The 16,458-nt window shown below is 41.2% G+C and overlaps 1 long non-coding RNA gene across 1 annotated transcript in view; it reads left to right on the forward strand.

Moving 5' to 3' along the window:
* LOC146798446 (uncharacterized) overlaps positions 1-15,411 on the forward strand; it is a 59,391-nt gene extending 43,980 nt beyond the window's left edge. The window contains exons 3-4 of the long non-coding RNA XR_014968697.1: positions 4,336-4,476; positions 14,880-15,411. This is a non-coding gene — a long non-coding RNA (uncharacterized LOC146798446). The remainder of the gene's footprint in view (positions 1-4,335; positions 4,477-14,879) is intronic.
* The last annotated feature ends 1,047 nt before the right edge of the window (positions 15,412-16,458 follow it).

Here is a 16,458-nt window from a genome sequence, read left to right on the forward strand (position 1 = left end):
AATGAATAGCCTGGAAATTATGAAATGTATCTGTTATATGTAAATTTCAGTATAAATATTAGTAGTCCAGAGAGGGAAAATTAGGTTACCACCCAATGAGCTCGAGACGCACCCTGATCGATGCTACTCTATGCGACTCTCCACGCTGACAGCAGAGGACGGGACGGTAGAATCTGTGATGAATTTCTGAGGACCAGTTCTGACTTAGAGAACGACAATTAGCCAGAATAGGTAATTATGACAAAAGATATTATTGCATTTGTTATGATTTTAACCTGAACTTTAATTAGGTAAAGAAAAATTATTGTTTGAAGAACTGTGTCGGGTGGTTATTTCTTGAAATGTTTATTTGATTAATATAAGAATTGAAGTGTTTGTCATCAAATTTCTAGAACAACTAAATGATCCGATTGACCTCCGGATGGAGGAATTGTTAGGGTAAAATTAAATAGATGTGGTTTCCTCCATCCAAGGAAAGGGAAATAGAACTGTAGTTCGGGATATTTGAAGATCTCTCTGTGGGCACGGATAGGTTTGATGAGAATGAGTGTTGGTGTTATGGGCCCCACCAGCGTGTGATGTGTGTATGTGCGTGTGACTGTAGAATCATTCCGTCCGTGGAAGCTGGAGGAGATTTTGTGTTCTGAACTGCACCAGTATTCTTGGTAGCTAGAGATGGTTTTTATTGTTTTGGTTTGATGATTTTGGCATGTATATAGCTTATCGATTATTGATTGGTATTGATATATGTACTAACACTATATGTTGACGTCGTATTGAGTTTTATGTTGTCTGTACGGCTTCCGGGAGGTAGGAAGTCGGGAATTGGTGACAGTTCTGTAGTAGGACAGAGATAAGCGCTGTTCTCGGGAAAGACGGGATTGTCGTTGCCCGTAGGTGCACGGGAAAACGCGTAAAAATTGAAGTTGCGCGTCGCATTGTCTGTGTTCGTTTCGGTGACATCGCTGTGTGTTGCCATTAGAGAGAAGTTCTGTGTGAGAGAAGTGTATATGATAGCAAAGAGTTATCTGTGAAATTTTGGTCTAAAGTACCAGGAAACCAATTGGTATGCCGATAACGCTTTTTACTGGAAAGGTAGCAGGTGTACTCTGAGCTTGTTAGAAGGACAAAGTAGAGGTAAGCGCTGCTTTGTTAACATATGTTATAATTCTGTAGTAGGACAGACTGTTCGCTGTTCTCAGAAAAGCAGTATTCTGTGTGAATGAACGATATTTCCTTGCGTGAAAGTGTGTGAATGAAATAGCATTCGGGTTAATTGCGGAACTCTGGTTTTATTTCTCAGGAGCATTGCGTTTCCAACTATGTGTTTTAATACCGGAGAAAACAGTTAATTGATGCATGATAGAAGGGTGAAGTAGAGGGATGCGCTACTATGCCAACGGACGTAATAATTCTGTAGTCGGGCAGAGGTAAGCGCTGCTCTCGGGAAAACAGGATTCTCGTGGGAAAGGTCTTTTGCTATTCTGTGGTTAGCGGAGCAGACAATGGAGATGTTTGTACGTTGTAACTAACAAGTATTGTAAATTTGAAACAAAGTCTACCAAGTAGTTTTGTAAAGGAGGGGTAGACTGAGGACAGGAGTAATGAGCAGAAGCTGCTGCAGCGACTGTAGACGTCAGAAGGACCGCGCTGTGATTGGACAGCTAGTCAGCGACGTAGACGCTCCAGGATTGGTGTGTTAGTGTGAGTCGCGCAGGAATTGGAAGTTGCGACAACGACATAGACGCTCCAGGATTGGTGCGTTAGTGTGAGACACGCAAGGATTGGAGGTTGTGACAGTGACGTAGACGCGCCAGGATTGGTGCGTGAGTAAGAGTCACGCTACTATTGTATTAGAGATCGTACAGTGGTAGAAAAGACTAAAGAGTCCACAAAAGTCAGGAAAAATGTATTATCATTCACCCGAGAGAAAGAAAAAGTCTGTGTTCAGTAAATTGAAAAATTTGTTTGTGAAAGACAAGACGATTGTGACTAGGGAAGGGCAGTTTTCCTTCGGCAAAGACCCCTGCATCCTTCATGGTTGCGAAATATGGGTACCTGTATCTGGTTAGACAATTGGGCAAAGTATACAAAGGAAGACGGAGTTCTAGCGTTTCCAGAGGATGGGTCTTTTAATTTGGCAATATTAAGGAACTTACGGGAGAGGATGATGAGCTTAGATCCGCGATCTAGGCCTACACAGTTCGAGGCATTGACAGAGTGGTAAGATGAGATGCATGAGCGAGAAAAGCAGAGAAATGGAACTAGATATAGGTACATGTTTGGACGGCCAAATGATCGGGAAACTCATAGTGATCGAATGAGAAGGTGGCGAGATGCTAGTATGACGGAAGGATTATTTCCTGTTAGAACAGAAGGAGAAAGTGGAGGAAGAAAATGCCTAGAAAAGAGAAATCATGTAGAAACCCGGAGGTATGAGGCTAATGACACTGATGATGATGTCCTAGATGATATGTTATATAAGAGCCCGCCTCCGTACAGACAGGAACCAGAAACGCCAACTACAGGCACACCAGTAAGGGAGACTCTGAGAATCATTAAAACAGAAGTTATGACCCCAGAAGTGAAAAGAAGAAATTCACTTAAAGAGAAGGGAAATAGGGTCGAGAACGAAAATTCTAGAGAACTTGCAGAAACTACATTGGAATTGACAGAGAAAATAAGGGAATTGACGAAAAATCTAGAAGCAGTTACAGTCCCTGTGACCATAGGTCCTGTTATGCCTATTTTTGAGAAGCAGAAAAACAGTGAGCATGGGCTAACAGTTCCGTATGTGAACCAAAGACAGGCAGAACAGCCCCTGATGAAAACGAAAGAAAGTTCCTGGGGACATGCTATGGGTAAAAGTGAACTACCGGTGTCAAAGAATCCATTTTATTGTTCCGATACTGCTGAGAGAAGCCGAAGGATAGAAGGATCAATGTTAGAACCACAGAGACTGACAGAACCAGGCAATGCAGAGAAGTCAGTGAGTATAACTACTGAAGAATTGAATGACTGGCTAAAGGGTTTGCAGGAGAAAGAAAAAGAATCTCATACCATTGATGTAGCGAAATTACGGATGATGTTAGAAGAGTTGATTGTAGGGACTATTCCCACAGAGAAGCTGAAAAACTACCAAGATGAGGAACTACTGTTCCTCTGTAAAAGTATCACTTGGAGAGCAAAGAATTTACATGACAGACTAGCAGACATAGCGAGTGAAATGGGAATTGACATGGACAAGGTAAAAGATTTACAGAAACCATACAGAGTGGATTTCACAGAAAAAGACATTGAGAATCTGAACGCTGCAGGACAATAGGGCAGATTAGGGACATAATCACAGTATTAAGGAAATGGGGAGATGTGGACAAATGGAAGAGCAGGTGGTATAGGAAGCGGGATGACATCTCAGACAGAACATTTCCAGCGTTTCCTGTGAGAGAAAAGGAGAAGGTGGTAATGGAGCTCCCTATGAGAGAGATCCCAGGAGGGGGATATGTGCATGTCCCATGGACCAGACAGGACATTTTGTCATTTACAAATGACTTCCCTAGATTACAGGAAAAGCCGGTCGAGTGGTACAGACAGGTAGACAGATTTGTGAAATTATCAAAAGTGCTGTGGATTGATTTGAATAGTCTGTTTGATATAATAGTGCCAGCCGACTTGTGGGCAGAATGTAAGATAGTCATAGACTGGCCCACTAAAGAATACCCGAGAGATCCCAAAACAGGACCCCCAGACCCGGAGGTCATGAAGAAATATGAACAGGTTATGTCCTTCCTAAAGAACAAAGTGCCTCCAAAAGAAACAGATTGGGTTAAAATAGATTGAACACATCAGGAAGCGAAAGAGTCAGTCCACGCATACTATGAGAGGCTACTTCTGGCTTTCAAACAGTTTAGTGGGGATGACAGTCTGGGAGAAAAGGACCTGAGTCATTTTGTGTACAGATTTGTGTATGGTATGCGTCCCGAGATTGGGGACATGATCAAGCAGCACACAATGGACTGGCAGAGCAAGAAAATAGATGAGATCCTGAGACATGCTAAATACTTTAGTGATGAAATTGAGGCAAAGCAGCGGAAACTAAAAGAAAAAGCAATGTGGGCTCAAGTGAAGGTTGCAGAGAGACAGGAAGCTCAGCTAATAGAACAAGCAAATAATCCAGGCATAAAATCAAAGTTTGGTCCAGGAAAGGGAAAGGGTAACATTGAAGAAGCAAAGAAAAAGTTTCCCTGTCACAACTGTGGCAGATTAGGGCATTGGAAATCCGAGTGTAAAAATCCACCTCTTGCTAATGATGAATTTCCGTCATTAAATCCACAGGTGCAGTGTGAGGGGAGTGGCCCATCGCCGCAACAGCAGAAGGCTGTTAATCTACAGAATCAGGTGCCAAAACCGCCCTTACCACAGAGCCGGAGTACACAGAGATATAGCAAGGAAACGGGATTCTACAATGAAGAACAGGTAAACAAACTGCAACGCGCAAACGCTGTGTCACAATATTGGATGCAAAATGACGAAAGTGAGCCAGAAGAAATTTATTGACGGTGCCGAAAAGAGGAAGCAGAGTGCGTACTTGGCGCATCTTTAGAAATAGATCAGACAGGACCATTTGTAGATGGGAAAGTTAATGATGAAAACATTACTTTTCTAGTAGACACTGGAGCTACACGATCCACTGTCAGATCAGCAGATGTGAAAAATCTTCCTCTTTCGGATGAAACAATCCAAGTAGTTGGTGTGTCCAACACCCAGATTAAAACGTACCTTACTGATCCTGTAAAGGTCAGAATGGGGAAATTTTCAGACATGCATAGATTCGTGGTGTGTGACACCAGTCCTGTGAATCTATTAGGGAGGGATTTGTTGTGCAAGATGAATTGCACCATATTCTGTACACCAGACAGAATAGCCTTTGAAACACCAGATGAAGATGTTCTGTACAAAATGACCATAGCTAACCGAGAGTGTGAGGTTGCTGGGACCTATGCAGTATTCAATCCAGATGAATTACCCCCAGAATTGAAACAGACAGGGAAAGCAGCGGTCTGGGACTTCACTGGGGAAGATGTAGGCCTGATGAGAAATGTAGACCCAGTGAGAATCGCTGTAAAAGAGGGAGCTGTTTACCCCAACATTCCACAATACAGACTGACCCCAGAAATAATAGCAGGGGTAACCCCTTTGATTGAGACGATGATCCAGCAAGGAGTGTTGAGGGAGATAATGAGCAGTCCATGTAATTCGCCTATCATGGGATTGAAAAAGCCAAGTGGGAAATTCAGGATTGTGCAAGATTTGAGAAAGATTAACAAGATCGTTGTTTCCTGTTGTCCAATTGTTCCAAATCCCTCAGTGATTTTGTATCAGATCCCACACGATGCAGAATGGTACACAGTAATTGATTTGTGTCATGCTTTCTTTTCCATTCCGTTGCATCATGACAGCCAGCCACTTTTTGCATTTCGGTTTGGAAACCGTATTTTGGCATGGTGCCGAATCCCACAGGGGTACACAGAGAGCCCCTCTATTTTTAATCAGTTGTTAAAGAAATCCCTGGAAAGTCTTACTATGCCTGAGAATTCAGTTTTAGTCCAATATATTGACGACCTATTGGTAGCGTCAAAGACACGTGAGGCTTGTGAAACAGACACCATAGCTTTGCTAAATCATTTGGCAGATGGAGGACTTAAGGTATCTCCAACAAAATTGCAATACTGTAAGAAGGAAGTGACATACCTGGGTCATAATATTGAGAAAGACCTGAGAAAAGTAACCATAGACAGAATCCGAATCATTAAAGGAATGAGAGCTCCAATGACCCAAAGAGAAGTGAGAATGTTCCTAGGAATGGTTGGTAATTGTCGTCAGTGGATAAGTAATTTTTCCCTGATTGCCAAACCATTGGTGAAATTGACAAAAAGTGAAGTAAAAGACCCCCTTGAACTGAACAAAGAAGAATTGGCAGCATTCAAACAGCTGAAGAACAGTCTTTGTGAAGCCCCTGCACTGGGTATGCCAGACTATGAAAAGGAGTTTGAGCTATACTGTAGTGAGCTAAATGGGTGTGCACTTTCAGTGTTGATACAGAAACATGGAAGACAAAGGAGACCAATAGCCTATTTTTCGTCAATGCTAGATCCAGTGGCGATAGGTCTGCCAGGATGTCTGAAAGCTGTAGCGGCTACATGCCGAAGTCTAGAGCAGAGTGAGGGAATTGTGATGGGGTATCCAGTAAGAGTGTTTGTACCCCATAGTGTGGCGATCCTTTTAACAAGGAGTCGAACACAGTTTATGTCACATAGTCGGCTGACTAAGTATGAAAAAGTCATTCTAGGTGCAAACAATGTGAGTCTGGAAAGATGTGTGAATGTGAATCCAGCTACACTTTTGCCTGATGCAGAGAGAGTGGAGATAAGAGAAGAAGCTGATCATGATTGTCTGGATGTGCTTGATTACTGCACGAAACCTCATCCTGATATAAGAGATCTACCACTGCCAGAGAGTGATCATGTGTTTTTTGTGGATGGATCCTGTTTGAGAACGGATGAAGGAGTGTTGAGCGCTGCCTATGCAGTATGCACAGTTTCAGCAGTTATAGAGGCATCACCCTTGAAAGGAGTTAGATCCGCTCTAGTAGCAGAAATAGTGGCATTAACCAAGGCATGCAAGATTGGGAGGAATGCGAGAGTGACCGTGATGACTGATAGCCAGTATGGCTTCGGAGTTGTCCACGATTTCGGCCAACTATGGCTGTAAAGAGGTTTCCTGACCTCAAGTGGAACTCCCATAAGGAATGCAGAAGTGGTTCGAAAATTGCTTGAGGCAATACAAATGCCCAAAGAGTTGGCTGTGGTAAAATGTGCTGCTCATGGACAAGGTAGTGATTACATCACTACCGGAAACCGGTTTGCCAATGACATGGCTGAGTATTGTGCCCGAAACAAATATTCGATCAATCGGTCGAAGGAAAAGGAAATGTCTTTTTGCTCCATAATGTTTACTAACGTTGTGGGAACATGGGATGAAGTGGCAGTAATGGCCAGATTGAGGTAGTGGCCAGAATGAGGCAGTAGATGAAGAAATGAGGCAGTGGGTAAAAGGAGGATGTGCACTCAGGGAAAAGGATCATGTGTGGGTCTATCGGGATGGAAGACCAGTAATGCCTGATAGCATGATGTCAACCATGGCTCGGATGTATCATGGCCAAGGACATCTGGGAAGGGATGCCATGATAAGGGCCTTTAAACAGACCTGGTATAATCCAAAATTCAGGCTGATTGCAGAGAGTCTCTGTCAGAGATGTTTGACATGTCAGCAGTACAATCCTGGAAGAAAAACAGTGGTGAGTCTGGGTACCATAGGTCGGGAGGGAGAACCTTTCACCAGAGTGCAAGTAGATTTCATTGAAATGCCCCCTTATAACAAACTGAGGTATGTTTTGGTGGTAGTTTGTTTGTTCTCTAAGTGGGTGGAGGCATACCCAACCAGAAGAAATGATGGAATCACAGTGGCCAAGCTATTGTTGAGGGAATTCATCCGAAGGTACGGGTTCCCAATAACCATTGAATCAGACAGAGGAGGACATTTCTACAATGAGATCATGAAACTAATTTGTGAAGCATTGGGTGTACAACAGAAACTGCATTGTGCCTACCGACCAGAGGCTTCTGGTGTAGTCGAGCAAATGAATGGTACCATCAAAAATAGAAGTGGAAAAATGTGTTTGGCCAGAGGTTTGAAATGGCCTGATGTCTTGCCTCTGGTTTTGATGACCATTAGGTCTACTCCAGATAGAACCACAGGTTTGAGTCCACACAAGATTATCATGGGACGTGCCATGAGACACGTGTTTGTGCCAGTCAACAAGCTGATGACTATAACTGATGACATGATTTTGGATTACTGTAAAGACCTGGCTGACGCAGTTCATTCTGTGTTTCACCAGGTTGGAGCGGATGCCACCACACTTGAAAAGAAACCAGCCCATGATTTGAGCCCAAGGGACTGGGTGAGGATAAAAGTACACAGAAGAAGAAATTGCCTGGTTCCAAGGTGGGGAAGGCCAAGACAGGTCATCTTGACCACAACAACTGCTGTAAAGTGTGCAGGACTGAAGAACTGGATACATGCTAGTCACACACTGAGAGTTCCAAATCCAGCAGACGGCATCTTAAATTGCGTGCTATCTCTTCATCAAATCCCTCTCTACTATCCCTTCCTTATAACTATTACAACTATTTACTAACAACATTTTCTCTTTTAACTCCTTTTGTGCTGACATCACTAATACGTTATTTGAAGATTTGTAGTTCAGTCCTACATTAATCATGCCTGTTTTTTAGCCCTCCTTTACATCGTTTTTTTAAGGATACTGCTACACTGATAATCATTTTTCATCTGTAAACAAGAGGTTTTTTATCCCATCTGGCATCCATTGTTGTGCTTTTCACTTTGGTTTGTATCAGTACGATATGATCCTTTTGGCGTGGTTCTTTAGACATCTTAAGATGGCTCCCGAGTAAAACTGAGCATTCAGGCCCTCGGTCTTGTCCTTTTCCTATTTTTCTGACTCTGAGCAGTAGCGAGTGCATGTGACCCTCCTGATTACCGCAGAGATGACGCTTTAAATACGTGCGCTCTTTGCCGTTCATTTACCTTGTGGATACTTTTACACGCGGATTGGCGTTCACGGACATTATCGTTCTCTGGGTAAGTCGTCATCATCAGTCTACCACGATGGTCTTGTTGGCTTACTCCTACTTCTTTAAATTACGGCGTTACAACGGCTGTACTGTGTGTTTGTTTCCTAGGGGGCATTTTACCTGATCTGCACCCAGTAATACTATATCAAGTTGGAAACCACTTTTTGGCGTTCCATTATATCATCCTTTCGTCATGTGATAGGTGAGTGTTGTTTTTTAACTTTGGCCCCCAGCTAGTTATAAATGGGCATATTAGCCATATGTTTGCCATCTAGTTTAGGGTGGGAGTTTTTGGCAGGAGAATATGTATTATTTACATCCAACTTTTTATTTAGAGTATGACCAATACCTCGAGGCATTTTTGTGACGGAAACCAGTTTGCTACAGTGTTTACTTTGGATAGCTAGATGCCTACATTATTAGCTGCCACATCATAAGGCTGTCTTGTTGTTTCTATTGTAGGTAGCAGGGTGATAGCGATGGGCAGGAATACATTTTATTCTACCTTTCTTTATATTTAGTATGACTCAGAATTTCTATGTTTAAACACCACTCATTTGTGGTATCAATGGGACGGATAATTGTTCGCTATTGTGTTTATTTTGGGTTGCTATATGCCTATATTACCAGGTGCTATATTACAGTGTTGTTGTGTTGTTTCCATTTTAGGTAGCAGCATATGATTTCTGCACCCTCGTATTTTAAAAAAATATCCGAAAATTTTACTTTGGCGCTCTATTCATTTTGTGAGGAAAGGTGAGCATAGCACCCATCTATGGCGCTGTATTATTATAACTATAGTTCTCGGGAGCTCTCCATAGTACCACTCTACCTACCGCCCTCTTTACGGTCCTATTATTTTAGGATCTGTGGTTTTCTATATTATAGGATTCTCTTGCTCTAACTCTATTCTCCTAGATCCTATGGGAGATCCTATATGGTCTTCCCATACACCTTAGGGTCTTATTTCACTTCTCTTTTTCTGATTGTTCACTTTTCCGGTTTTAGGCTCTGGGTTACACTTATTGAGTCATTTTAGACTTATGTGTAGCGATTAGATGAGGGATTGCTTTGTAACTTTATTATATTTTTTCTCACTTTTCAGTTTCAGATTTGTTATTCAGGAACCAGCCTTCTGTTTATCTGTATAGCCTTATAGATCGTAACGGCTATAAGTTTGTTGTTCCATTGGATATTCTCTCGTTTATATTAATGGGTAGGTTTTTTATTTTTACTGATGATTACTCTCGAGTGCCTATAATGGATCCCGCACGGGTGTTCTGTCTTTGGTAATTGTGGTTCTGCCACTTTACTTTACTCTTCTATTTTTCTCTTGTCATTTATTATTCTTTACTGCTTATTGATAGTAGTGTTTTTTCGCTCAACAATCTATCTCTACCATATCTTATTTCCTGGCGAACTAATTGCAAATATCACCTTTCACTTTTATGGCAACTGGCCATTTTTATATTTCTATATTTTTTCTCACTTTTCTATTTATGTGCAATATTATTTTGTCTTGTTAACTCATTGGCTTTTTCTGTTTTAGTAGTATCCATGCCCTTATTACCTATTCTATGTTTATTGTGGATATTTGATTTCATGTTCATATAATTATTTATAACACTTTTCATGTATCATGGGTTTGTTCATGTTTTTAATGTATTTTTGTACATATATATGTTGTTCATATTTGTGTGAGTTATTTTTGTTTTTATGTTTATTATTCCAGCCTTGATAAAGTCTTTGGAAAGACGAAACACCTGTTGGCAAAAAAGTGCTGAGAATATTTTATGAATTTTTTTTTTTGTGGACTCAAACGAAAGAAAGAATAAAGAATTACAGTCCCATACTTGAACTGGATGGTGTCAGATTTATGTTTTTGAAATCCTTGTCAATTGATCTTGGTGAGTAGGAAAGAAGCTAAGGGAATACTGTACCCTACGTTGCTTAGGAACCAGGTCTCTATATTTTTTGAGATTTATGTAACTTTTGCAGGCGTGCCACAGTAACCCTAATATTTTGTTTGCATGTTAGCAGTACAATCCTGGAAGAAAAACAGTGATGAGTCTGGGTACCATAGGTCGGGAGGGAGAACCTTTCACCAGAATGCAAGTAGATTTCATTGAAATGACCCCTTATAACAAACTGAGGTATGTTTTGGTGGTAGTTTGTTTGTTCTCTAGGTGGGTGGAGGCATACCCAACCAGAAGAAATTATGGAATCACAGTGGCCAAGCTATTGTTGAGGGAATTCATCCCAAGGTACGGGTTCCCAATAACCATTGAATCAGACAGAGAAGGACATTTCTACAATGAGATCATGAAACTAATTTGTGAAGCATTGGGTGTACAACAGAAACTGCATTGTGCCTACCAACCAGAGGCTTCTGGTTTAGTCGAGCAAATGAATGGTACCATCAAAAATAGAATTGGAAAAATGTGTTTTGCCACAGGTTTGAAATGGCCTGATGTCTTGCCTCTGTTTTGATGACCATTAGGTCTACTCCAGATAGAACCACAGGTTTGAGTCCACACAAGATTATCATGGGACGTGCCATGAGACACGTGCTTGTGCCAGTCAACAAGCTGATGACTATAACTGATGACATGATTTTGGATTACTGTAAAGGCCTGGCTGACGCAGTTCATTCTGTGGTTGGAGCGGATGCCACCACACTTGAAAAGAAACCAGCCCATGATTTGAGCCCAGGGGACTGGGTGAGGATAAAAGTACACAGAAGAAGAAATTGCCTGGTTCCAAGGTGGGGAAGGCCAAGACAGGTCCTCTTGACCACAACAACTGCTGTAAAGTGTGCAGGACTGAAGAACTGGATACATGCTAGTCACACACTGAGAGTTCCAAATCCAGCAGACGGCATCGGGAAAGAATACTTTGACGAATCAGAATCAAGTGATGAGTCAAGCAATGAGAACCTAAAAACAAAAGAAAATCCTGAAAGGGGGGAGAATGAGCCAAGACTAGTTCAGACCCCCAGAGAAGAAATTCTGAGAAAAAGATTGCAGATTTCTGATACTTCAGATTCTGGAGATGAGCAAAACTCTAGCGGTGAACACTGAAAGAAGAAAAGAAAAGAAAAGAACATCCAGTCAGAAGTTACTTTTACACCAGATGAAAGAGTAGAAGAAATTCCACCTGAGAAAATACTGGAAGAAGAAAAAGGGACAGTTGAAGAAAGAGAGGGACAGATTGCAGAAAATCCCCGAGGAGGTGTAGGGAACTGCAACACCCAGCTAGGAGAAGGGACAAATAGTCAGCAAGAGGATTGCGTGCCGGAGACCCGAGGAGGGACAGAAGTAGGGCCAACCCAAGAGGTGGAAAAGGAGACTTCTGAAAAAGAAAAATCAAATGAAACTGAATCTGAAGACAGTGAAACAGAGATACCAGAAGGTCGAGTTCTGAGAAAGAGAACTTGGATCAAGGAAAGAAACGGCAAAGACGGCAAAATAAGAAGGAACACCAAAGGAGACATTTGGCCAAATAAAATTAAGAAACTGAGATACAGATTGATACGAGCTAAACCCTCAGAGGCTGAACAAGTGAATGAAGTAACTAGTCAGCGTCCAGAGAAAGAGGGAGAAACAGAAGTGTCAGAAGCAAACAAACGAGCAAGAAAGCCAAATCAGAAATATAAGTCACCTGAATGGACGTATGTAGCACTGCCTGAACAAGGAGAAGAGGCAGATAGTCAAGGAAATCCAGAGGAGACTTGGCTGAAACTGATAAAAGAAGAAGAAACTGGGGAAATCCTGAGATTTATCTTATCTGACATTGGAGAAGAAGCGGAAGATCAGGAAATCCTGCATGTGGATGACGAGAAAGAAGTGAAAAACTACGAAAGGCCAAGCTGAGTAATTTTAGGCGATCCTTGTAGAAATACACAGGATTGAATAAGAAAAATTGTAATTTAAAAAGCTATAAGAAGTGGAGTAGAAGAGGCTAAGTCAAAAGACACGGTTGGATCTAACAAGATGGCTAACATAGATGATAATAAGAGTAGATGTACCTTCATGAGAAGATGGTGCAAGACTTGTTGCTGTTGTACAGGACTATTAATGCTTCTTTGGAGCGTACTCGCTCTTTTGATCTCTTTCAAAGTAACTTTAGATACATTAGCAGGACATACAGAGAATATGACTAATATAGTGAAGAACTCACAAAAAGTAATACCGGTTAGAACAAGCACAGAGCATGTGCATCAAGATAGGTCAATAAATGATTTTTCTAGTAATGTGTTTTCAAAATTGTTCTATGAATATGGTTAAAACAATGGAAGTAAGGGATTGCTACGTCTGGATGCAATTACCTGCATCTGTTTTAGAAGGGGTGACTTATCATCACCTCCCAGCAACTTATGGAATAACATGTAGCGTTTTAACTAGTATATTTTATCAAGTAGGAAAATTAGAGTACAATTTGTCTAACATAGATAATATTCTTGGACGATTGCCCATGAATAAGGAATTAAATTCAGCTAAAGAAGCTAATACATTAGGAGAAATTTTTATAGAAACTAAGGGACTAACTCTACAATATATTTTTAAGAACAATTTAACTTGTAGTTTGAAACCAGAAGAGAAAACATTCTTGGATATGGTTGAGGAGAGAAGGTTGAAAATACACAAGAATGCAGAAGGACATAAAGAAGGGGAAAATATTTGGGCAATAGATGGGAACAAGAAAACGCAAGGTGATATTAGACCAACAATAGCTATAGATTCACCACAGAAAGGCAAATTATGCATCATGAGAGAAAGATCCCAGTATGATTACAAATACATAGGGACAAGTGAGTGTCATGATACATACTTCATTGCATCCGGATGGGGATTTAGAGGTGGAGAAGACCCAGTTTTTCCTGGATTGTATTATATTTGTGGGAACAAGGCTTATTACAGGCTGCCTGACCATTGGTATGGCACATGTTATGTAGGCCTGGTCTTTCCAAAGATCTTTCACATGGATAGAGTAGAAAATAGTGGACCAAATAACCTACTAATGCGTAGCAGAAGAGAAACTTGGTTAGAAATTGTAGGTGATATTTTTGGAGCCTTGATACCAGCAGTGGGAATATCTTTGAATGCAAATAATATTCGGAAGCTGTCCACCATAGTGGATCATTTGTCAACAAGCACAGCTGGAGGATTTCTATTGGTAAACACTGAATTAGTTGCCATGCATGCTATGATTATGCAAAATCGACTTGCCCTTGATATTTTATTGGCAAAAGAGGGTGGAGTCTGTGGAATGCTGAAAGTTTAACATTGTTGCACTTACATTCCTGACGAAAGAAGAGATCTAAAAGTCTACATCAAAAATATTACAGAATTGCATGATGAAATAAAACCACTGGAGGTTGAAAGTATCTGGACTAGAATTAGTAATAAGATGGCTGCTATAAAGGCTTTCTTAGGTAAATTAGGTAGTACCATAATAGGGAAAATATTATTTCCATTAACCTGTGTGATTTTTGAATTATTACTACTTAGATTAGGATGTATATGTTGTAGATATAGAAGAAATAAAAAGAAGGTTAAAAGAGAAATTTACAAAAAGAGAGAAAAGAAACCAGAAAAAGATCTCAATGAAATAGAAATGGAAGAGTGGAAGGAGAGTATGTATGATAAAACCCAGGGAGAAGATGAAAGGGAAACAGAATTTTAAGTAAGCAAAAAGACATTTCAAAATCTTCCGCAAAAGGGGAGATAAATTGAAATTTGGTGGGTTGTTTTGGTGGTGAAAAAATCCCCAAAGGGGGGATTGATGGAGCGGGTAAAATAAAAAACTTTTGGTATACCCAATCCATTTATATAAGTTTTATTAAAATTACTAAAAAACTAATTCTACTAAATAATTAAGTGTGGAAATTGAATTAATCAACCTTATTAACCAAGAGAATATACGTGGGAATGCATTTGCCTGGCTAAAATAATAAGTGAACTAAGTTTGTACGCATATTAAATTTATATGTTTAGCTTAAGCAATGTTAATGTGTTTTGCGCTAAAATAAATCAGCATTAACGGCTTTTAATGTCGCATATGGCTAGATGAATACATACACATAAGGGTATTAGTGAGGGAATAACATTGTTTTGGTCATTTCTATGTATTAATTACGTTTTGTGTTTCTTTTACCTAAAGTTGACTATTTCGGCCTACTAAAAGATGGCTGCCGACTGAATCCTTACTAAAGTACATGACTTCATGCAAATAGCAATGGAGGAAGGCATCTGCACTGACTACGTAGTGTCCTCTCCTTGAACCGCTGAACCAGGTCCATGAAGACTACTCTGGGCCAGATGCCAATGTCCCTGAACACGGAAGAAATGTTGCAAACTCGGAACCAAAAGCCACCTATTGACAATAGACTGATACTTTCCTGACCTGGGAACGACTTTTCCCATGCGCTTAGCTTATACATTATTCGTATGTGAACTTTTGTGAATGTTGCTTAAAGTATTGGGACGGGGCTGAATTCAGCCAATGAATAGCCTGGAAATTATGAAATCTATCTGTTATATGTAAATTTCAGTATAAATATTAGTAGTCCAGAGAGGGAAAATTAGGTTACCACCCAATGAGCTCGAGACGCACCCTGATCGATGCTACTCTATGCGACTCTCCACGCTGACAGCAGAGGACGGGACGGTAGAATCTGTGATGAATTTCTGAGGACCAGTTCTGACTTAGAGAACGACAATTAGCCAGAATAGGTAATTATGACAAAAGGTATTATTGCGTTTGTTATGATTTTAACCTGAACTTTATTTAGATAAAGAAAAATTATTGTTTGAAGAACTGTGTCGGGTGGTTATTTATTGAAATGTTTATTTGATTAATATAAGAATTGAAGTGTTTGTCATCAAATTTCTAGAACAACTAAATGATCCAATTGACCTCCGGATGGAGGAATTGTTAGGGTAAAATTAAATAGATGTGGTTTCCTCCATCCAAGGAAAGGGAAATAGAACTGTAGTTCGGGATATTTGAAGATCTCTCTGTGGGCACGGATAGGTTTGATGAGAATGAGTGTTGGTGTTATGGGCCCCACCAGCGTGTGATGTGTGTATGTGCGTGTGACTGTAGAATCATTCCGTCCGTGGAAGCAGGAGGAGATTTTGTATTCTGAACTGCACCAAGGGCACTCTGAGCGAAGGCAGCTGCGAGCTTCCTTGCCCATCGGCGTGCGGATCCTGCTTGCTACATAACCAGCCACCTTGGAGGAAGGCGCCCATTCCAATGACTTTGGGTGCATTAACAGCTCAGGTTCCAGCATATCGGAGTCTCCGCAGGTACCCTGCTGATCCGTGGGGCGGGTGGATGGGGCTGGGCACCACGGCCTAGAGGGGCCTGGTTCCTCGTCCGTGTCCCCTTGAGCATCATCCTCCATCCCCTGGGAAGGACTGGGCGGATCAATAGGCGCTGAGGAAGGAGAAGGGGGTAAGGGTGGGGGTTGCTGAGGATTGTGTGCCAGAATTGCTTCTCTCAAGCGCTGAAAAGCGTGTTGGTCTACACCGTCCACCTTAGGACGCTTAGCGGGCACAGGGTCACTGACGGACATCGCTTGCGTCATAGCGGGAGCCGCCCCAGCTGGTGGGGCCCATTTAGAACAAAACTGCTCCAACTTTTGGCATAAACGCTCCTCCATGGGAGACATGACCTCTTCTACGGTGCGGTAGATGGACGTATCCACCGCGATGTAGAAATCGTCATCCCAGGG

Source organism: Triturus cristatus, chromosome 9, assembly GCF_964204655.1.
Source record: "Triturus cristatus chromosome 9, aTriCri1.1, whole genome shotgun sequence".
NCBI classification, from domain to species: Eukaryota; Metazoa; Chordata; class Amphibia; order Caudata; family Salamandridae; genus Triturus; species Triturus cristatus.